The following is a 24,736-nucleotide window of genomic DNA, read 5'->3' as shown; positions in this document are numbered from 1 at the left end:
GTGTCCTGACACTTTACATGCCCCTGTATGTGCTTCATGGGGAGAGAAGGCATACAGAAGTTATGGAATTATTCTCAAACTGGCCTGATACAGCCTTATTTAGGGCCTTACATAAGCAGCCTGATTTTCAGAGGTGTAGCACACTCATTGTTTGGAGAGCATGAAACAGCAGCACTTCTTTTAAAACAGCTTCCTATCAAGCCAGCTTGAAGCAAACTGGTGCAGAAACCCTGGGAGGGGGAGAAGGTGGTTTCTGCCACACCACATCAGTGTTGACTTGCTGGGGAAATGAATTTTTTTAATTCTCTTCTATTGCAGTAAATTCTGTAATGTGCAACCTCTTGCCTTAGCAAAATGTGACTTAATCCAATGAAATTAGGTTGGTTTAGACCTCACCATCTCTTCAAACAAGGGAATAAGAGCACTTCCCAAGTTTTATTGTCATGCCTCCACTATTTTTTTAGCCATAGTACCAAAAGGCTGAGATTTTTCATGTTGAACTCTTCCCAATAAAAGGCAAAGAAAATTTTAAGTTTCATTATATCCAGACTGCCATTCAGGATGTATTCATAAGGGCACGTAGTGGCAGGACAAGATGGAATGGCCTTCAGCTGAAGGAGGGCAGGTTTAGGTTAGATATTAGGAAGAAATTGTTCCCTGTGAGGGTGCTGAGGCCCTGGCACAGGGTGCCCAGAGAAGCTGTGGCTGCCCCTGGATCCCTGGCAGTGTTCAAGGCCAGGCTGGACGGGGCTTGGAGCAGCCTGGGACAGTGAAAGGTGTCCCTGCCCGTGGCAGGGGTGGCACTGGGTGAATTTTAAAGTCCCTTCCAACCCAAACCAGCCTGGGATCCCATGTCTATGATCTGCATGTGCATCTTTAGCTTTTCCAGGGAAAGGCATAGCCAAGGGCTGTGCTATTTCTACCCAAGTGATGCTCCTGCTGCAGCAGCCTCCCAGTCAAAAGCTGGAAGCTCCATGTGTGGGAGGACTGTGCATATTTAAGAGACTGAGATTTCACCAAGTGCTGCTGCACACACAGACTTGAAGGCAGACCCTCGGATTCGAACTGTTTTGATGAGTTCATGCACTCTGCACTAACAAATTTCTCTTCTGTCTGGAAGGGGATTCGAGGCTCGGTGTAATTTTGTACAATCACAACTTCTTGTAAATGACTCCATTTCCATGCAAAGTATTTTTTTCCAGGCAAAATCCTACCACCTCCAGACGAAAGGAGCATGAAATGCACCTCTTCTGGGAAGAGTGAGGCTGCACCTCAACATGTCAGAGAGCCCAAAATGCAGTTTAAAACTATACAAAAGTGAGAGTTTACCTGAATCACCAAGTGGGTGAATCAGCTACCAAGGCACGCTCTCACCTTGCCTGATATTGTGTCTGTCCCTGGAAACAGCCATCCAGGAAGTGTCCTCACACTCCCCCGGAGCCACCAAAGCACGTGGCTGCCTATACAAGTTCAATATTTACAGGAGTGTCAATGCAATGGTCAGGTCTGCAGACACAGCTGAGTTAACCCAATGCCTTGCGTGGAGCATTACTGAAGTTCCTCCTTTAAAGTTTCTCCTTTAAAGAGCTGTGCTAAAAATTGAGTGGCAAATCAGACACAGCACTCCAGACACAGCACACAAACCAAACCAAACCAAACCAAAAGTCCGTGTGCTGGAAAGGTGGTGTAAGCAGAGGCCACCACCCAATCTCCCAACAGCCCAAAACTCCAGTAACACTAAGGTTGCTTCCTTGAACGCTATTTCTGTCTTAGCCAGTGAAGCATAATCTCTGCTTGCACTTCCAACATGCAGGGGGAATAAAAGCAACTGTCTGATCCATGTTTAGGGGCTGAAACAGAGCTGCTGGCAGAAATTATCCACCTGGTACATGGAACTACCACGGACAGAGGAGATTCCTGCCCAGATCCCTACTTACAGCCAAGCCCTGGAGTCCCCTTGCTTTTTCCTGGTACTCAGTGTCATTTCCTCCTGGCTACAGTGGGCACAACAAGGTAACCACACATTCCCTCACTGATAACACAACTGGAATTTATGTGTGTATCATCTCAACCAGTGGCTTGTGACAGTGCTTTAAAAATGTTCTAAAATCTAACAAAACCACTAAAAGCCTGTCTATAGAGCACAGCCATCATGTTCTCCTGCCCCTTGGGACTCTCTCAAATTCTACAGGGAATTTTTACAACAGGTTGATGCACAGTCCTCTCCCATCTTGTGTACAACTTCAGCACAGGAACAAGTGAGAGCTGCTGAATTGGCAAGTCCCAGAGCTTTGGTTGTCACTTCTGACCTTTGGGGTTTGAACCATGTGGTTTTACTATGCAGGATTTCATCAGACTTTCTTTTCCTGGTCTCCTGATGAGGAAAATATTACATGAGTGGATAAGATACTCCTCTTCTGCCACACTTTTTACATTACTCAGAATATAGGCTTGTGTTTTGCATGGCTGCTTTGTAAACGAAAAGTAAAAGCAGATTTATTAATAGGGAATGAGCTACACATCACCAAAAGGCAAACTCCTTGTTTCCAGGAGGGTTGATTTTTTTTTTTTAAGTTACATTATTACATTAATTAATTACATTACATCTTTATAAGTTACATTATCTGTAAAAATAGAAACCACACTATGAAGCTTGCCCACATTAACTTGGTATAACCCAGCCCAGGAGATGGGCAAACCTTTAAGCCAAGTATGGAGTAGCCCAAGGCAAAAGCTTGGGTGTTTTCAAGGCATCAATCTCCTTCTCAAGACACACTGCTCCTTCAAGGAAGCACATCTCTTCCCATCTCATACCACATGAATGTCCAGCCACAACCCAGCCTTATCTTTAAATATTGCAATTATATTGCCAAAACATAATCAATTTCTGATGAAGCAGGTGAAAATTCTTCATCTGACCCAGGTGAGATTTTCCACCCCTGCCAACAGCTCTGTTTATATTTCTGCATATGAACATTTCTCCACAACAAACAGCACGTTTACCTGGGAAAGTGAACTCGTGTAACATTGGCTTTTCTGTGCTGTACACTGCTCCTTCAGGTTGTCAGACAAACACTACACTACACTGCACCTCCTGCAGAATCCTGACTGGAACACATACTTTTACTTCCTCTCTCCAATAAATACTCGGATGCCACCTCAACATAAGGAGACTTTCTTTTGGAGACACCTGAGTGATGTGGTAGCAACTGCTTAGGGCTCACAACTATCATCCTCATCCTCATTTTAAAATGTTAATAGAATATTTTAACATAGCCATGGGCATTAAGCACATGAGAGTACAGACATGTAACTGTTGTATGCAGTCTGTGTTATCACAACAAAGCTTGACTTCATGATGATTTAATTTAGTCTTTATTCAATATATTCCATCTATCCCCAAAAAGGGATGCATCATTTCTGGAACAGTGATTTTAGTTGTGATATCCTTTTGTCTGTGGTTGTACCAGTGAGAAAGAGAACCCTGTCTAGCTCTGTGGCCTGAACCCTTTCTGACAATGACAAAAATAGCACCGTGTACCAGCCAAGAAATGCCCATAAAGGCTAAATTCTGGCTCTGTGCAGAGCCAGCTGCAGGTTTGCTTGGCACCTTGCACATCCCAAGCAAGCCTGGCTGAGGAGAAAGAAGCGGCCCCTAGGCTGCAGCAATGGGGTGAAGCCACACCAGCTCAGGAGGTTCATCCATCCCCTTTCCTGCTGCAGTGCCAAGGGAAGGGTGCACAGGCAGCCAGAGCTCCCCCAGCAGCGCCAGCAGCTCACAGCACACCAAGGACTGGTCCTGTGCAAATGTGCCAAGGAATGGTTTTAACCAGAACACTTTGGCAAACACTCTGCTGTGGCAGGGAGTTTTGTAGCTTAACTCTCTGCTGTAGAAGGTAACACCAGCTGCTCTTCACTTTGCATGTCTTTAACTCCTTTCTTTCTTCGAACAACCAGTTGTTCACTGCTGCAGCGACACCTGAACCTATTATCTCCTTAACTCCAGCTGTGAGTTTAAAAACTATCCCACCCTCCACTCCAACACCTTTTCTCAAGTCTAACAATTCTCATTTGACCTTCTCACTCACCATATGAAACCTGCTCTGAGTCTTTGATCACCTCTTTTCCGTTTCTCCTGTATCACCTTAGAGTTATAGAACATAGAATCACAGAATAGTTTGGGTAAGAAAAAACCTTAAAATTCATGGGCAGGGACACCTTCCACTAACCCAGTTTGCTCCAAGCCCCATCCAACCTGCCCTTGAACACTTCCAGGGATAGGGCAGCTTCTCTGGGTAGTTGAGGAAGTCAGACCACAGCCAGGATTCCCAAAAAGGACAGAATGCCACAGAAATGCACACAGGCACAATGATCATTTTGGTTCTTCAGGATGCTGAGCTAACTTCCATGGGTCTCTTACAACCTAAGATCTCATTCTTGAACAGGAAAAGCCTAATTCCAACAGGATGTTAAAACTGAATTGCTCTTAATCAACACTAAATTGAACTGATATTTTATCACCCAAGTTCACTAGAGCCTTCCAGTACTCCCTGCAGGTGGCCTCCATAGTTATCACCCTCAACACCTTCCTTGTGCAGTCTTCACAGCCTAAACAGAATATTCCTAAACTATCTGGATAAGGGAAGAAAAGGTGGGAAGAGTATGAGTAATGCCATCTCCAAAGCAGAGAAAAATGCTTCAGCATTACCATCCTTTTATCCCTACTCTTACTCCATATCATTTAACCAGTGATCTGTCTGCCAGCCTGGTGCCTCTGTTATTTAATAGCTGTTTAGTCTCTTTAAGAGTCTCTGGTAAGTGTTCCTGCCAAAATCCCAACAGATTGTATCAGCCAGATCCCCTTTCCTAGCATGCTCTTGTCTCCTACAAAGATATTTAATAGATTTCCAAGGCAGACTTCACCTTAAAAGAACTGGTGACTCTTATCCCCACAAACAATGTGTGCATCTGCCCTGGCTCTCAGCACAGGAATGAATTTCTACCTCCAACACCATGAGACAAATGTTTCACCACAACCTCCTTCAGCATAAGGTCACAAAATTTGTGGGGGGTGGTGAAGCAGTGCTAGATTTGGAAAGAGAAATCAAGCACCCACTTCTTTTATTTTATCAAAAGGAACAACAAAAAAAAAAAGCAATAAAAATTAATCTTGGTGAAGAAGAGAGACAAAGAGCTCATCCAGCCTCCCGTGGTGCAGGGAGAGCTCTCTCCAGTGGCAGGGAGAGCACGTCCTGCTTCACCTGGCAGCCCTGCCAAGCGCCGGCTGGGAAATAAGCACCTTACGTAACGGCGTATTTTCAGCACTACACACAGAAATGCTGCCTCTACCCTGCAGAAGGTATTTTTGGATCTGCTAAAATGCTACTGTGTTCTTCCAGGGCTTTGCATTCTTCTGCTCAGAAATTGCATAATCTGATGCCATAGGAAATAAGTGGTGTTGCATAATGACTCTCGTATTGGCTGCAGGGACCGGAGACTGCACGTTCCTGCTGGAGAGCAGCCCTGCTCCGAGCCCAGGTGCTTTGGGAGAAGGGGAACCCAGGAGCCACCTGTCTCTGGGGAGCAGGGGAACAAAGCAAGGACCACGCAGTTCCTTCACAAAAATCAGCGTCACTAAGTCGCCCATTTGCTGCTTGCTCCCCTCCCCATGGCTGCTGCACGTCGTGAGCTACGTGCACACAGGGAACACCAGCAGCTCCACACACCATGTTCTGGCATCTCACTCACCATTGACACCCTCCTCCACAGGCCCATCAATCTATTGGAAAACATTCAGCTGGGACAAAGACAGACTAAATGCTGATTAGCCTTTTATACTACAGAATTGCTACTGAAATCTGTCTCAGATTAAAGTGTAGAAATGACCTTAAGTTACACTTCTCTTTCTCCTTTCCAGCTGTCTCCATAGCAGGAAACAACTTTTCAAACCCAGTCACAGGCTTCAGGCTCTGTTCTTTTCTCTTCATCCTTCCCAGTTTGCACTTTTACCTCATTGACAATCCCCATGGTATTATCGATCCATATGTTGTTATATTACTATATAATTACTGTATGTTATTACTATATAATTACTATATGTTATTATATTACAGTTACTAAATAACAACAACAGATTTAAGGATTCAAACTGAAATATTTTACAGCAACAAACACCAGAAAAATTTCCAGTTTAGTTCACAGAGGCCTTACAGCCTCGCTGACACTGCCACATGAAGGCACTAAATGTTCCAGTCCTACCAACAAATGATATCTTGGAAGTTCCCCCCCTCACAGAACTGAAACACCCTATTTTCCTCCAAAGAGTAGCATTAAAATTAATTAATGTCTGAAAGACCTTTGAGGATGAAGATCAATATCACAGTGCTGCTTTCAGGAATGCAGTGAATGAATCAAAGTCTCACTTGAATTCACGTGAGGTGTCAGACTGGTCTCAGGTAAACTCACTCACTCACTCCTACGCTTGTTTTTATTTTTATAGTAGATATGAATTATTCAACATTTGCAAAGCACATTCGACATGTAAAAGCTACTCACACAAACTTCTCAGCACTAAGAGCTTATGTGCTTCACACCCAGTATTAAAGTAACTCAACAGCTCTCCGTGGAAGTACAACAATTCCTGGGGTAGGTGCAGTGCTCTGGCCCCTGTCACCCCACACCAGGTCCCAGCCTGGGTGCACCTGCTGGGAAGGGGAAGGACACTCGAAATCCAGCTGGCAGATCTCGGATGGGAAATGACAGCAGTACTAAGTTGTATTTAGCAAGCACCATACACGAGCAAAGAGGATTACTCCTCGACAGAGGCAGCACAATGCCCCGCTCAGGAGCCTCTCGTAAGCCTGTATTAGCGACAGCGCAGGGTTAGAGGTGTGAGCCTGCTCCACTACAGCTTTACGTGCTGCTAACACAAACAACAGTCCTGGGGCTGCATCCCAGAGGAGCTCCTGAGGCCTGGCACGGCTCGTGCCATCCAACTCTGCAGAGACCAGCACTCAGCACACCCCAGCTGGATCACTCCTGGGCTGCAGCTGGTGGCCCAACACCTGAGGATCTCCTCAGGCACAGAAGGAGGGTGAGGCTGGACTCCCTGTGTTTCAACAGGAGAGTCACGCTGTACAGCTGCATTACTGATTTTGGTGTCCTCCAGAAGGTAACAGAGATGGGGGACTGGAAGGGACAAGCATTCCTGGAACGAATAGAACGTCCTCTCTCCATAGAGACCTCCATTCCTCCAGCCCACCACGCTGGGAAAGCCCAGCCTCTCACCCCTGCCTGGACTTTCTTCTTCCTTCCCTCACAGCACCTCGGTGCTACGTTACCAACAGCTCCAGAGGGAACAGTGGCTCCAGAGGGAACAGCACCAACAATCACAGCTTCACCAGAGGGTTATAAACCACAGACTTTACACAGACAAATCTGCTCTTCCTCCTGGCCTACACCCAACTGTTGCCAAAGCCTTGAACCCCCTCCAACCACCAACTCCTCAGCTGAAGTTGTAGCAGGGAGAGATCACAGAGGTTAAAGCACACACTGAGTATTTATAGGGGTGGGAGTAACTACACACAGAGCTGCTGCTCCTGGCCCAGCCACAGCTGCCAACTTGCTATTCAGCCCTAAGTAGCCTATGTTTTGGGTGAAATATTTACCCCCCTCACTCCCCAGGAGATGACAGTGATTTGCTGCAATGTCACAAAACAGGAGCCTACAAAAGCCTAAGCCCCTGCACGGGATGTTTTTGCCAAGGAGGGATAAAAAACAAAGTCCCATAAGCTGGACAGGGCTTGGTGAAGTGCCAAACTCCTGAGAGCCTCAGAGGTAACATTTGCCTCAGTTGACTCATTTGGATTCAGTTATGGCCGAGAACTCACTGGAAGTTGTACAAGCAGTGAACCTGCTGCTGTGTTCCTCCACAGGGATCTCAGGTGAGAGCTGGCTAAAAGGCTCAATGCACCATCCCCTGCCTGCCCTGGCCCCAAGGACCAGAGCTGAAGGGCAACCTGCACTGATTTAAAATCTGTTCACAAAAGCCATGCCAGATTTCTTTTATTTTTGTATTCAGAAAAAAAAAAAAAAAAAGCTTTATTTAATAACTCTGCCATTTTGAGAAGCCCTACTCTTGAAAATCCACTCCCCACATCTCAACTGCAGACAGCCTGGAACAGGTACCAGGTGGGAACAGCTCCAGCCTGATCAGCCACCATCTCATATTTGCTACAAATATAGTCCTAAGAAAACAAGAGATACTTAAAACTTTTCTTATCCTGCCACTGCTTAGAGCAGACCCATGTTTAAATAACTCCTAATTGTGAAAGGTCTTACCCACACAAAGACTTTCAAATAAATCATTACCCAATTTTCTGATCCACTGGAGATAAGCCACTTACCTAGTCTTTACAATAGGAGACAAAAGAAGGAGGTTAAAAATACAACCAAAAAAACCCCAAACATGATTAAATCCAAGTTCACCTATAGCTGAGGAACAGTGGGAGTCCCTACCATATATTCTGTGCTAGAAGTTACTTGCTAATTCCAGGCACAGGGGTCAAAATGAATGCCAGCTATAAATTTAACTATCAGGCAGCAGGGGACAAAGACAAATCTGAATGACAGGACCATTCTAGATCAAAGACTCAGACTGGAGGCCCCAAAGACAGGAAACAAAACTGGTGTTAGAGCAAAACAAACAAACAAAACCCCCACTACATCAAAATCCGGATTTATTTGTGTTTCTCAGCGGAAGGCTGTCACAGACAGAGGTTCAAAGGGCTGCCTCTCTCTAGAAACAAAACCCGTATACATCCAGGAGCACAACAAAAAGGAGAGTGACAAAAACTTTTAAACCCATGACAACTTTACCCTCCCCATTCTAGGGTATCCCAAGGTGTCTGTGGCTACCCACACAGCAGGTGCTGTGGAAAGTGCCCACATTTCCCAGCCAGACCAACTGCATCTCTCTCCTTTCAAACATTTTCATATTTTCTCCCTCAAAATTATTGATCCAAATACATTCCTTCATCTTCTTCTGACTTCTACTGAACAGATTGCTTACTGCTAAAATCAGTATATCCAAACACATGGGCCTGATGTCATCTTTCTCCAGATCTACTTAAAATATCCCATTTTTCATTTACTTAAGGGAGACATGTGGTTTGATATGATTAAGCTACTGCAGCACCTAAACCACCCCCCAAAACAAAAATAAAGAGCAGCTCTTCTTTTCATTGGGAGAAGACATGACATCATGCCCATTCAGGTGAGCAGGAATATGACAAATCTTGCCCCAGTGAACAGTATCGTTAACTGCAAAGGTACTCCCAGCTCCCTCATTTATTAGGAAAATGAGGGGTGAAAATTGTGCTCAGCACATCAGAGACAGCTCAAACTGCTATTTTCAATAATACAGGAGCAAATTCCTACCCGGCTGATTGAAAGAAAAATGCACCTCCTTCATCTCAGAAATAAAATTAAATTATTTATCACTGTAACACACAAGAGGAATTGTTTGATTAGCCCAGAAGGAAAAAAAAAATACAATTCCCCAAAGGCAAAAATTACAACTCTGCCTCTTTACACTATCTAGTAATTCTTATGTCATTGCCTGTATATTCCATTTATATTTATTCTCCATTGCCATTCCCTTCCCCTTTAAAAGGGGGGCACGAGAAGATAACGTGCAAAATTGCAAGTGAAAAATGTCCAGCACACCGACAGGCAAAGGCCAGGCCAGCTCTCGGGTTCATATGCAGTGATGGATAAATTAAGGTTTCATGTCTCCTCTTCCCTTTCTCAGCATCATTTTTTCAGCCCTTTCCCATCACAAATGCAATATCCATCTGTCCTTCCGAAATAAATGGCGAAAGGGGAACGCTGACCATGGAACACCACACACAAACACACACCCCCCTCACAGAAACACATTTCCCCCCAAATACTCACAAGGATGAAGATTTCCTATGTGATGCTCCATTTTCTTGTTTTAAAAAGATGGAAGGCAAAAAAAAAAAAAAAAAAAAAAAAAAAAAAAAAAAAAAAAGGAAGTGTTGCAAAATAAAAGGAAATTCCACCCACACAATCCTGCAGCCTGCTGCAAAGAAGCACCGAGCGTGCTGACGTCACGGATTCATGAATGGATGGAAATCGGGCTGGATGGAGCCCGGCGGGGGCTGCGCACCGGCAGCGGGGCCGCCAGTCCCCGCCCGCTCCGGCAGCCCCCGGGAGCGGCACCGCGCCGGGAGCGCATCTCCGCGGCCCCGGGCCCCGCCGCTCCGGGAACAGCGGCGGATCAAGTAACAGCCATCTGCCACGGGAACAGAACGCGTTCGGCAAGCAGAAAAGGAGTTCATCACCGCCCCGGCTTCTTGCGGGATTACAAACCCTGCGTATGATTATTAAAATAACTAAATATAAGCATGCACCCCGAGGAAGAAGCAGGGAGAACAATAGGAGGCTTGTGCTTGATTAGCGATGCAAAAGCACCAGTAAAATAAAAATAGGAGCATTAACGAAATCCCACATTCAGCTCCAGTCAAACATTGCCGGCAGCGGGCGGACAGGCTCACAACCTCAGGAACATCCAGAACAAAGATCAGAGCAGGCAGAGTTTCACACCCGGAGCTGCGTAAGGAACGGTGGGCACAGCACCCACGGATCCCAGCCCCCCCCCCCCATTCCCACGGCAGTGCCAATCCCAAGCCAATGGAATACGCTTTACTGCGCAGCCCAGAGGCAAGGACACCCAAACCCTTGGCAGAGTCCTGGTGACCGCCGGCGTGAGCAGCGGTGACTCACTTGGATGTGGACAGGGAAAGAGCACGAGTTCTGCCTTCTTTTTGTATCTTTGAAACACGAGGGAAGGAATGGAGGGATGAGCATGACAAGGAATGAAGGTCAAGGTTTGAAGGATAACCTGGGCTGCAGGCTCTGCAATTACACCGTCTCAGGGTTGACTAGAATTCACCAATTTGGCCTCAAACTCCTTCTGAACAATTTCCAGCCTCAAAATTATTAAGAGACAGAATTGCCGTATTTTCACCACACCTTTTCCTAGCCAGTAGGAAGCAATGATGTCAGAACAGGGTGTCCCAAAACTTACTCTGGTAAGGCACATCTGAAAAGAACGTCTGAGACAATCCCACTTTTCCTTATGGAAAGTGGGTAACGTCCCAAAATAAACCAGGACTGGATGTAACACCACCACAGATCTGGGCTGAAAAACCAAGGATTTTGTGCCCACTTGATCTCACGTGAGCCAGCACCACTGATACCAGCTCCTGCAGAGGGAGGAGGAGGGCTTGGATTGCGGACTGCGGTTTCTGAATTGAGATTTATAAATCTGGCCAGGGAAAATGAAAAGGAATGCAAATTTCTTACTACCTACTTTCAAGATCAAAGAAACCACAAATTTAGCTTTGCTTTAGAGATATCTCTTCTTTAAGAGCTAAAAGTCACCAAAGAACAAGATTTCTGCCCAGACAACGCCACTGCTGCAGCCTGAGCACTCCTGTACCCAAGGGGAAGCAGGAGTGAAGGGATGGAGAGAGATATCAAAGGGATCACTTTGTGTCCCCATTTCAAATCCCAGCTGCACCTGCTTTGACTCCCTGCCTTGCCTTCCCTTCCTCTCCAGAGCCCAGCACTCGGCTTTAGACCACCATGGGATGGAAACAGGTTCCAGATTTCCCTGGCATTTTCAAAACAGATAAAAATGTTAATTTACTCTCTTACCCTAAAGGGATCAATTCAGGAACTAGAAGGGGGAGCACACTAGCACATGTAAGAAGAGGAAGAAAAGGAGAAATATTGCTATAGAATAAGAAATAGAATAAAAATAGAAAGGAAAATAATTTTCAGAGGTTTCCAAGGGTTAATTGCAGCGACATAAAAAACAAAACAACAACAACAAAAAAAAAAAACCAAAAAAAAAAAAAAAAACAAACAAACAAGAAACAGCAGAGAAAATAAGTGTGAACAAAACCCCAGCAAGTTTCCAGAAGAAGAAAAGAGCTTGTGCACAGCATTTCAGATTTTCTTGTCCATGGTGGCTTGGTTCAGTATCCTAATACTCAATTTCATCTATGCCTCAACTGCTGAGGTTAAAATTTTTAAACACAAATGTCCTGAATTTAGTACAAGGCAACATCTTAACTCACTGTGAAACAAAAAAACAACCCACACTGTCCTAAAATTGATGGCTGCTACATGACTATGTTGTGTTGCAACCAGGTAAATACTTTCATAGTACACATTACACAGCTTTTGATCAGTAACTAAGTTGATCAATATTAGAAAGAGAAAATATTCTCCCCCGTCTCGCTCAGACAAAATCATTGGTAAAAGCAGGGAACTCAAGTATCAGATGCCAGATACAATTTGGCTCAGTATTAATGTGAAAATACAGGGGGGGAAAACGTACTATATACAACAAGGGTGTAAGACACTAAAAACCCAAAGTTCTTAAGGGATCTCAAGAGTGCCAGTGAAAAGTTGACAGGCAGCAGGATTTCTGAAAGGAATTATGGGCAATCAAGTAACTAGACCAGTAGGAGAAGTAACAGGCCAAACTGATGGCAATGGGTGTAAAAAGAAAGCTAAAAGTATTTTTAAAAACAAACTATTCACTATATTTGAAAAATACAAGATAATTAAGTATTTCCAAGCCAATTAATAACTAATAGGAATGTTATACAGCATCTGCTAGGCATAACATTTCTAGTTGGCACATCCTATTAATTTGAGCCCAGTCTTAAAATAATCATTTAACAAGTTCTCCAATCCTGTGACCTTCATTTTTAATAAACTGGTGAACGACTAAAATTGCAGAAGACTGAGAATACCAATATTATGCCAATATTCAAAAATAGCATACGTGGTTATTTGTAGGCCTTGGCAACTTGGGAAAAAATCCTAAGCCAACCTTTGACAGGGAAGGATGGTTCTGCTGCCTCGGACCAAAGGCTGAGTTATCCCAGGATCCTGCCTGTGACAGTGGCCCGTGGCAGCCACACAGGGAAGCACAAACCCAAAGCAAATCCTTAATGCTTCCCGTGGCGTGTTCCACTGACAACAGCAGGAAATTAGAAAAGAGATGGGAGTGACTCAAAGGTTAATTTCATAATTATGCAGCAGTAAGGCTGTTAATAAACCTACTCAGCACACTCTTGGAGGTACAAGAGGGACTGCTCTGTGAAAACTTCCTACCTGGGTGAGTAAATAAGTGAAGTGAGACAGCAAATGATTCTCCAAATGCCTGGGTAAATATTTGCATAGATAAGGTGGTGAGAGGGGCATTTCATTGTCAAGTTCTAAACATCTGTGAAATCTTGAATCCACTCTTCCCAGCCCTAGGCACACATCCCTCTTGTGAGTGTCCTAACCTTCAGTAGTAAGTAGCTGACAGGATGGAAGGAGAAAATCAGAATCATAGAATCAAATTCTTGTTCATGGTGTCATTATGTCCAGACCTGACCTAGTGCAAGACACCTTTCTCTTTTGTAAGGAGCAAAGCTTCTTTGTTACATCCTTCCAAACTTGCTATTTACAGAGATTTATGACTAGAGCCTATTTGATGCCCCAGCATTCCAGAAATATCAGTTACAGGAGACTGGAGTATTGTGAAAGAATTGAACATGTAACACAGTAGTATAGGCCAATTTATTTTATTCTTCTTCCTTTTCTTTGTGATTTTGTACCTCTCTTACACACTCAATAGGCCAAATACAACACAATTTAAAATCAATTGTCTCAATGGCACTTTACTAAGACCAGGAATGAAATGCATGTATTTATCATATAGGATTTTATCCAGAATGTGCCCAGACCTGGGACTCTGAGAAGTGAACAAGACTGTGATTTGACAGGACCAGCACTGAAGAGCTGAGAAGTGTGACCAGAGGAAAAGAGAAAAAGCCCCCAACTGGGATATGTGCAACCCCCAGACAAAGGTGAGCTGCAATTCCAGTCAGGAGCCCTGTCTGGAAAGGGGGTCTGTTTACAACAGGACAGCCCTGGTGATTTCAGAGCCCATTCCTGAGTCGCCACAGCCCAGAGCCCATAGCTGGGAGTTGAGTCCCACACAAATTAAGGGGTAAAACAAAGCTGGGGGTAGGTTTTGGTGCCCAAGTTGCTCCTCCCCAGGCAAAAGGGCTGTGCCCAGAACATGGCTCAGAGCCTCTCAGATCAGACACTTGAGATCTGCCTCTGCTCTTTGAACAGCAGCTACAGTGAGCCACCAAGAGATCTCTGGGTCTGCTTAAAAATGAAAGCAGGGAGCTGGAAACGGGCACAGACTCACAGACCTGCAATATCCCAAGGGAAAGCTCCTCTTCTCACAAGAGTATTCCTAACAGCTACTCAAGAAAACTAACAGACACTTGTACCACCATTGCAGTCTCCAAATCAAAGTACTACCAACTTCTGTTACCCAAAAGTGAGGTTTCTTACACAAAGCCACCTTCCATGCTGTTGCCTGTAGTGTTTTTCGGTGTGTTCTGCAAGCCATGATGGGTAGGAGCACATAACAATTACAGTGACTTCCTTTAACCTTCTATTGCCTTCAGCAACACTCCAGGAATCAACAATAAAGTAAAATAAAGACACTGAAGGCACTAAAAGACAATGACAAGACAAAAAGCATTGCTTGTTTAAGCATGAGATTCCTTTCTTAAGGAGTTTCTGAGTGGCTTCCCCTCCTGTTCCCAGGTGAGCCCTGCCTTTGGGGTTCGAGTCTGCAGTTCCAGGAGGAGACATAACTCTGTAATGTTAAGAATATGCACTGATGAGGCTGGGAAAGTTCAAAAAACTCCATTTGCAGACTTTCATCTTCTGAAGGATGGCAGCCCAGCTCCTGAGACATAAAGAGAAGTTCTGGAATTCCATCAGGAAGGAAAATGGTGCTACATAAGAGACATTATAGCTGCTGAAAGGGCAGCTAATGCAGCAAGTGAACAACAGCCTCCCCAGACTGGTGGCGGTGGCCAGCTGGGCAGAGGCCATGTGAGAAAACCAGATCTATTTGTTCAGGGAAACAGGCACAAAACAATATTCCTCCCAGAGAACAGGCTGAAATCAAGTCTTCCATAACAATAATTAACTCTAATAGAGTTTCCAGCAGTGAGAAATACTGAACTTAAAAGTTTTAAAAGTATTCATAAATAGCAGTTAAGAGGGATACTTCTAAAGCCAGCTGAGCTACAGTCACCTTTCCTCTGCCAGGTGAGGAACCTGCAAAAAGCAGTAAGACCTGACAACAAAGCCTCAGTATTAGTGCCATGTGGAAAGAAAAGTCCCATAATTTATGTTATTGCCACAAAAAGACATGCATAAATGGGAAGCTATTGCAGGGAGGAATTAATGAAACTGAAGAAGTGATTAAAAATGCAGTCCAATTCCCCAAGGTCAAGTGTTGTTCAGATGGAAAAAAAATCACCTGCATAAATATAGAAACAACTGCTGAGCAGCTGCACTGTAGATAAGGATTGGGGATGGAGAGGATCAGGGACTGAGCACAAATTATAAATATCCAGTTGTCACAAACAAGGCAACTTCTATCCATTGACAGGAACACCAATTCCTGTTTCTCTCAGTTTTGATGAAGCCTTTGGGAAAGTCTTCTTTTGGGAAAGGCTTGTCAGGAATGAGAGAAACCAGCCCACAACAACAAGCAAAGGCAGACAGGTCATCAGGTGAGCTCTGAGGGATGGGGGAGGTAACTCAGCGAGGTGGCTCAGTCTGGACAGAGTGAAATGAGAAGCTAAGAATGAGATATGATATGTTTCTATTAAATACAGAAACGGTTTCTACAAAGAAAGAGGGAATTCATGCTCCACATCTGTGGTGAGCAGGAAAACAATGCACTCAAAGTTCAACAAGAAAAAATTACTTGGGCTGTGAGAAGAACTTTTCTAGATGGTAAACAGTGAAGCAGCAGCCTAAAGAACTTAAGTTGCTTCCTCTGCTAGGAGGGGAAAAAAAAAATCATGTTACAAAAACTGTCCAGCAATAGTGATATTGCTTTGATGGAAAAGGTCAAGATGAACTTTTGGAACCTCAGAGGGATCTTCTGTGAAGATATGGAAGCACTGAAAGCTTTGCAGCAACAGCAGGAGCTGAAAAATTCCTCTGATCTCTTGGAGTGCAAGGTCTCACCAAATTAAATCTTTCTCTCCTTGCTACTCTTACACAACCCCTTTGAGGAGTATTATTCAGATTTTCTACCAAAAAACCTACAAAAACTGCTGAAAGCCCATTAAGATAGCAGAACTCAAGTCATGAGACTGCCAGAATAAGGCTCTATATTTAGTACCAACAGTTTTCTCTGTAGTACTGTGATAAAGTTCCTTCAAGAAGAGTGGATCAGCTCTATGTAAATATTCTCCAGGCAAACAAAACCTGCTCAGCATCTTCCTCCCAGACTTGTGCCACTCATGAAGCTTTCAGTAGGTTTTGCTTCAGACCTCATTGCTTCTTTTTTCCTCCCTCCCAAGGGACATCTGCTCCTCCAGTGCTCACTGCAGACCCCAGAAGAGCCCTCTTGATCTGTGTGAGGTATCACGACGCAGAATTACTCACTTCATGCCTTGTGACAGCACTTTAAATAGTTACTGTCATGATTAGCAGAATATTGGGGTTTAGAACACTGAACGTGTCAGCAGTAGGGTTTGGTCCTTGTTTTCAAGCACAGGACACTGCAGTATGAGGGAGAAGGCATGCCAAAGGGGTCACTGCACAGCACCCCAAATATTTTCTGAATTAAATCACAGAACTGATCTTAAGGGACAACCAAAAGTTAAACAGACTTCACCCAAGGGGCACATCAAACTTTGCCAATACTCCAGCTCAAACCAGCAGCTGTGTATAGCACAGGATTTGCCCATCCAGGGAAAACCAGCAGCACAGCAGTAAATTCAAGTCATGGCTAAGAGAGGCTGACTGAGAGCCATGTTCAGAAGCACATCAGCTGAAGCATTAACCCTGGGACCTTCCAGGGCTTCACAGGAGTGTTTCATAACCTCTAGTCCTCTGTAACTGTCACAGTCCCCCTTAGGGCCAGACCTTCCATCCTCAAGCCTTCTCTACTCACAACCATCATACAGAGCACTCCCATATAGAGTGCCTTGTCCATTAACCACAAAAAAATCAGATAAATTAGAAGCAGCAATGTCGATGAAGCAACTGATGAATTGTCACTGATGAAGCAAGGACAGGGTGGTTCAAGCAACTAATTGCTTTCACTGAGATGGAAGCAGGTTCAAATCAAGGGAGAATTCAATTCTTCAGCAAAATACTTCACCTTAATTATAGCTCGTAACAAGAGACAGCCAGAATCTAAATATATGGATGCTCTGCCTCTACAGCACCCACCACTCCTCACAGAATGGGTAAAAAATTGACAGCTTTTATATTAAGAAACAAATCCCAAAATGTAGCTCCATCTCATATCTTCCTGCAATCCCACTCAGAGGCGGCTCAGGCACATCCTAAAATTACGTATCTGTAGCTTTCTCTGCATGAAGCATCTCTGCACAACAAAGACCACACAAACGTAAAGAAAATGTGTAGAACAAAACCATTTTCAGTCTCCTGGAGTGAAACAACCACATTTTCTTGCATTACACAGATATCCAGCCACTAACTGAAGAAAACTCTAGATAATTTTATAGACAAGAATAAATGATTTTTCAACTAGCATCTACAAAGAAAACAAGAAACTATTTTTCACATATTCTTCTAAACTTAATTCCCCAAAGCTTACGGAATTTTTATAGAGTTTGCTCCTTTTCAGTTCTTCATATAGACAGATATATGTGGTTTGCTAACATACAAGTCTTACAACTTAAGTTTTAATACATAAAATAGATGTAGTTACACTACAGAATTGCATATATGGCACAGAATCAAGAGATAATCTATTCCTAGGAACAGCAATATCCAAAACAAACCATTAATCTCTGCCTTTCTGGAACTTTGCTGGCGTCTCTACTCCAGCTACAACAGCCGGGATTCCTCTCAGAATCTGCATTCTCCAGCCAATCACCAGGGAAATACCATGAAAAGGTACTTATAACAATGGAAAATAATATCCTAAAGCTATCCCCTCACAAAATCAATACACCAGAATGAATAGATTCAAATGCTTTCAGACTCCAAGTTATACTGGAAAAATGTAAACACTAAGATTAACTTCACCTCAGTCTATGCACACACCCCTTTGGCACTTGTCCCTTCCAGTTACTCCCATGGGAGCTGGATCCCACCAGGTCTCTGCAGGGACAGCAGGGAAATGGCTCTGGACACAACATAAAACAAGGAGGTGAACTCAGCTCATCCCTACCTTAGAAAGGGAAGCATGTTTAGAATTTAAGGACAACTGCAGGAGTGAGCACATTATCATTTGAGATCTTTTGGAGTTTCTGACTAGTTACTACAATCCAAATATCAACACTGCTGATACCTGATCATTGTTCCAGAAGCACTGGAAGCCCATGTCCTCTTGGCTCACTGCACATGTGCCTCCTCTTCAAGTCACAGAAATCAAGCTGTCCTCGGAAGCTGCACCATGGGTAACATCTAGGACAGTCCAGCACTGAATTCTTCTCTCTAGAAAGAACAAGAAAGCTCAGAATCCTGCTGAAGTGTATTGAAAAAATGCTCCCAAGATCAGCCCAGCACAATCCCTCAGCACATCGTGATGTTATGTGGCACATTCGAAGGCAGCAGAGAACATCCAAAATTAAGTATGCACTTTCAAAAAGAAGCTGGGAGTAGAAAAATACCTCAACATATTTAGTACATCCTTTCTTAGCACAGGCACACACTCTATAATCCTTTTATGGTACAATTTTAATCTAAATTAAGCAAGCAGCTCCAGTAAATAGCTCAGAGCTTTCCACATTACAAAATTACATCAGGATTTGATTAGCCTGTAAAATAACATACTTCAAGGTAATCTATTAATGATATTTTACACTTAATTTTATACCCAAACTCCAAGCTATTTGTTTTCCTAATTTTAAGCAAATTTTAGGAAAAGCATAACTTATTACAGTCCTCCTACGTACATACAACTCACAATATCATTATTCCTGTTACTACCAGAAACATGCAAGGAGAGAGACAACAACTACTGAGACTCTCAGTCCTGAGCCCACTGCATCTTTTTTCCACCCCCTGTCCCGCTCCCCCCCAAATTTCACAGGCTGCAAGACTTAGCCCAGCTCTTCATAAAGTTAAAGATAAATCAACACCCTGAAATTACAGAACTTTAATGCAAACACTAAGCTACCTGGTCTTAAAAGAGTTTCTCTCTACCCATGAATACTGTTTTCCTTATATCCTTCAGACACAACCCAGCTACTACCACACTGAGGGATTAGAAATACCCTAGCACCAGTGTCTTGCCAAAATTAAGAGACTTTAGACAAAAAAAAAATCCATGTGGCACCATCTGCCTCACATTCTGCACCACAATTCAGCTGCTCTCAAGGCCACTCCCAGTGTTTGGGAAGTTCAGCACATTCCTAATGTTTTGCTGAAGTAGGAGCAAGGGCCAACTTTATTTGAGAAAAACACTAAGTTCCGTTCACCACTGTCATTTCATTTTAGGTCCCTCCTTATCTTTGCTGCTTTGCCACAAAAACAGGACAGGTAATTCCACATTCCCAACAAGGAAAAGCTTGTGAGGTCCAGGTTAGGCTCCATTCAGAGACTCTATTTGGGCAACAGGAGGATGATGATATAGCAATATTCTTGCACAGGAAAGTACCAATTAGCAGCCTCTGTGACCCCATACCAGCCCTGCATTAGCTATTTTAATTACAGAGCAATTTCCAAATAAAATCTAGACTGAACATACATGTATTTTAACAGTTTTATTAGACAAACTTTATCATTTATACTTTAATATATTAAAAATGTAAATATTTGCCTTTGTTCACAAGGAAATTACACATTTCTACTAAATCAATGAAAAAAGTCTCAAAAGCCAGTAATTATAATTTTTACCACTATTTTAAGACAGGAATGGTGCATGTAAACAGAAGGTTTATTTTCTTGCTTAAAAAAACGAACACTGTAAGTAATACTACAGATGAAACAATAATAAAGACTGAAAGAATCAAAACCACACAAAAATAGGAAAAAATGCATTGGGATACCTTATCCTTGTAAACACAATTCACATACATATATAGGAGACAGCAGAGAAAATTGGAGAGATGTTCATAAAAAACATGAGACACCAGATGCCCAAAGTTGGCCAAATGCCACTGGAATAAATTACTGCAATTCACACGAAAAAAAATACAGCTTTTAAGGACAGGTTTAAAACCACCATTTGATAACTGGCAGCCAAGGTGGGAATGGTCAGTGCCTAAATGGGAAGGGACTTGTGGGGCCAGAGGACTTTCAGCACCAGAGGAGTTCAGCTCTTCCTGCAGTTCCATTTACCACCACCTTTTATAGCCTTCGATTGGCTTTTAACACTTGCTTCCCACATCCAACCTGAAAGATTTCCTGCTTCTACAATCTGGTCCAGAAGCCAGCATGGTGTGTGGCAGCTTCAAGCCCATAAGAAAGCATAAAAGCACTTACTCACTGGGTGAAAACGGCTGATGTGAACAGGACAGACCCAAAAGCCAGCACAGAAATCACCCCAGCTGGGAACAGGGTTACAAACACACCTGCTGACTGGATTTTATTTTTCCTCTTTAACATAACCATTGTGGACCCAAAGAATTCTTCCAATCTAGTATTTCTTATCCTACCAAAATACCAGCAGAATTCTGACTATTTGGATTCAAGTGCAAACCCCTGCAGATGGATTTTTGTTTAAAGAACCAAACAAACAAAACATTATTTGCTTCGAAATTTTTCTACTTGTGGTGAAAGCCGAGCTGTGCTGAAATCAATAGGACTGTTGGCATTGTTTTCAACTGAGCTGGAATTTCATTTCCTGTGCCCCACTTCAGATCTGCTAAAAACCACTAGAACACAGTTTTGACCTTTCACAACAACATCTATAGCTCAAAATAAAGCGTTTTGTGCAAAATAAATACTTGCAGGGCAGGTTACATAAACAGCAGGAAAGCAGCAGCTGTGGCTGGTTTCTTCAGAGAGCAAACTTTGCCCCCAGCCTGGCTGCTCTGGATTAATGATGTTCCTGTTCCATCCCCAGGCTCTGAAGCCTTGGGAAGTCCGTATCCCAACGTAGCAAGGTGGGAGGGTTTGTTATTTTAACCGTTGGCTGATAACAGCTTATCAGCAGGTTTTCAAAGGTTAAGCTCAACACACATGCATGGCAAAAGTGCAAGGAAAGGACAAGGGAAATGTTGAATTAGTGCTCCCTCTCCTCCTGCCCCTGCAGCAAGGGACAGAACGTTCTCATACCCCACCACCTGCAGCGGTGCCAGCAAAGAAACTTCAACCAAAACTCCTGTTTGACCGAAAACACCTGAGAACCCACCAAAAGTGCTTTCTTTCAAAGGAGGAGCTTGCTTTGCCTGCTGCATTCCCACTGGCTGCCACACAGCATGGAAAAGCTAACCAAAATCTTTAAGTTTGGTCCTTAAACACAAGGCAGTTTTATTACTGCTGCCAAATTCATCACTGACACCAAGCTCCATGACAACTCACTGGAAAACAAAAACAAAATCTTCAATTTAGGGCATGCTATGGTTTTTATTTCTATCCCAACCACGTTACTGAACTGTAAAGGGCTGATGCAACCCTAAACCAGAAAAAAAAAAAAAGCCCAGTTACAGACTCATTACTAATTCATCCTGGCTGAAGCTGCATACCAGCAGCTGCTGCCTCTCTCAATTAACAGCAAATATTGAACAGTATTGTCATTTAACGGTGTTCACTGCCTGCTGCCCTGTCCACTGCTGCATTTTCAAATGCTCTGGCACAGTTTAAAGCAGCAACACTAATAAACAGAGCTTAGTTTAACCCCTTAGGTATCAGAGCAGAGCTCACAGCAGAAGTGTTTTACTCGCTTCCTACATTCATTAGGTGCTTGGCAGAAGCTGAAGCCCAAGGCTGCAAGGTGCCACCAAAACGGTATTTGTAATTCAGAGCCCCACGGGTGCTTGGCTTCCGCAGAGGGCTGAGCACAAGTGTGAAAAATGATGGAAGTAACTCCAGCAGAGCAGCTCTTTAGGAATTATTGTCAAAAAGTTGAAACGAAAGAGGAGAAAGAGGAGGAGACCACACATTCAGCCTCTGCTGTTGAAGATTTAGAACAATAAAAACCCAAAACAAATAGGGAAAAAATAAAAATAAAGATACTGCCGTTCTTCAGGGAGAGCATAGCAATGCTGTGATTCCTGATGACCCCATCTCTGCACAGGGGAGTCAAAAGAGCCCAAATTTGAACCTCCCTTCCCTCTACTGTGCTCAGAGCTGCCTTTTGGCCAGGCTGGGTTTGAAGTAAATGATTATACAAACAGTGCAGCCAGAGCAAGCAACTGGAAGTGCAGCACTGCCACGCTGCCTCTGTAGGTACTTCCATGCTACCTGCTCCATGGTGTCAGGTTTGCTGGAAGCCACTGCTGTACAAGGGACTGTACAGATCCTACATTTCATTTCCATGCCGTGTTCCCAGCACATCAGCAGGAGGGAGCATCTCCAGGCTCTCCTATGAGCCCATTGCCAGCTGGGCCAGGGCCAACATGTGGATACCAAGGACCTGGGGAAGGGAGGGGATGCTGAGCCAGCCCAACTGGACTGCAAGATGCACACTGGCAATTTAGATACCACGAGAAAAGATGGAGCAGCTTCTGTCCTGTGTTTATTAGAGTAGAAGCTAGGATAATGCCATTTCAGCTGATCCTGAAATTGGGGGAACTCAGTTATTTCTCAGGTACTGGACCTTCGTTCTACCCCTTCTGCAGAGGGAGCAAAGCATGGGAGCTCCAAGGAGTGATGCTCTGAGGGCTTGTCAAATACATGAGGGAATGGCTTGGAAAACTGGGCAGGTAAATGTAGGCCCAGGCTCTGGGCAGGGCTCTCTGAGAACAAACGGTCCTTAAGTTAGCATCTGGATGCAAGTCCCCTCATTTTCTCAGGTCCCTCTGCCTGTACCCTGCCCAACTCCAACACCCAGCCTGGTTTGCTGGGAGGATTCCTTCCCTCCAGGTTCCCCCAGCACCTTTGTGCCCATGGGGTCTGAGGTGCTCAGGTATATTAGGTGATATGACTAATACCTGCCATCTGCTCATTGTTACCTTCCCTCTCCTCTCCTGAAGAGGAGTCAGCACTAAAGTGCTCGTTCTACTCGATCTATTTTAGGAGCGTGGGCTTTCAGCATCCATGCAGCACTGCTTTAAGCTAGAAAACTTAAATCAAAGAAGTAGACCATGCTCTGGCAGGGAAAATTGAGCACTAGGTCCTGTAAAAGCCTCTGGCAAGGCTCAGGAACAACCCTTCTTTTGCAGAAGTTATCTCCACTCTGGTGTGCCCAAGGAACAGAACTACTGCCCAGGTTTCACTCCAGGCCACAGAGCAGGGGCAGATGAGATCCAGGCCTTGGAAAGCATCCCACTGCTCTCCATGGAGACCAAGGCAGCCAACACAGGTTGGAGCATCGACAGGCAGTGTGCTGCAGCACTGGGTTATTCCCTGCTTCCAGGAGTGAGGAGCTCCTACCCAATCACACCACCTGGGAACAGAGCAGGGAACAGAAACAGGTACCAATAACTGAGGGCACATCTCTGTCCATCAGACAGGGGAGGAACCTCAACTCACAGGGAATAGAAAGCATTGCTTCTGCCAACAGCTGCCCCCCTGTATGTCATGGTGAAGGGAAAAAAGCAAACTGGGCACACAAAGGAAAGATGGGGAGAGAGGCCAGTGGAGGATAATTTGATTTCACTGCATTTCTTAGAGGAGCTGCATCAAAATGTAAAGAAAAGAATCATCACAGTGTAGGAGGCTGAAAGATTTGAGATGGAACAGTGAGGAGTCTCTGGCCCCATAAATGTTTAATTTGAGCAAAGCAGCAGATTAGTAGTAAGCACAGTTCTGCTGCTGTTGCTGAACTGCACACTCCTGCTTTGATTTCTAGATGACACACAGTGAGAACGTAAGTATAAAAATAAAATAGGAGAAAAGCACCAGGGAGATTTTCATACCTGGCACTACAAACAGAGCTGCACAAGCCAGCAACACACTCAGCTCCCTCCCTTCTCTCTGCTCAGGGCAGCAGCACGAGGGTGAGCAGCACACATGGAGCTCTGGAGTGCTCCCAGCCCTCGGGCTCCCAGCTCTGACAGCCCAACACCGTGCAGGGGACAACAAGAGCTACTGCACCACACCTGAGGAAGCAGCCAGGGCTGCAGATCACTGATAAAAGGCACCATGCTGCCTGCCAAGAACACAGAAGGAAGATGCACATGGAAACACTGAAGAAAATGGATCCCCAGGCCCTGGGAGCAGAGAAAGGACCCACCAACTGGAACTGTTCCTCTTGCAAAAATGTCCCTGCAAGGACTGACTTTCTCTCTGTGCTCCTTTCCTAACAAATAAAACTTACCAGTCAGGATCATTCTTTCCCCGTCACTTCCTTGAGTTATTCCCATCCCACTCAAAACAGTAAGCTCAGATTGGTTAAATAAATCCTGAAGAAAAGTTGCTAATTGGTGTTTCTTCCTGCCTAAAATGCAAGAACAGTCTGAAAGAGAAATAAATGCATTCCATGACCCCTGTGAGATCTCCAGCTCCA

General features: G+C 44.2%; 1 protein-coding gene across 5 annotated transcripts in view; it reads right to left on the bottom strand.

Annotated features, from left to right (window-relative positions):
• MAP3K13 (mitogen-activated protein kinase kinase kinase 13) overlaps positions 1-24,736 on the bottom strand; it is a 70,664-nt gene that overhangs the window by 27,072 nt on the left and 18,856 nt on the right. For all 5 annotated transcript variants that reach the window (XM_069024885.1, XM_069024881.1, XM_069024884.1 and 2 more), the window contains one exon: positions 18,470-18,615. The gene's annotated coding sequence lies outside the window, so the exon portion shown is untranslated. The remainder of the gene's footprint in view (positions 1-18,469; positions 18,616-24,736) is intronic.

The sequence above is a fragment of the Aphelocoma coerulescens genome, chromosome 9, assembly GCF_041296385.1.
Source record: "Aphelocoma coerulescens isolate FSJ_1873_10779 chromosome 9, UR_Acoe_1.0, whole genome shotgun sequence".
In the NCBI taxonomy this organism is placed as follows: domain Eukaryota; kingdom Metazoa; phylum Chordata; class Aves; order Passeriformes; family Corvidae; genus Aphelocoma; species Aphelocoma coerulescens.
Note: the sequence above shows the minus strand (reverse complement) of the source record. Positions and strands in the feature narration are given on the sequence as shown.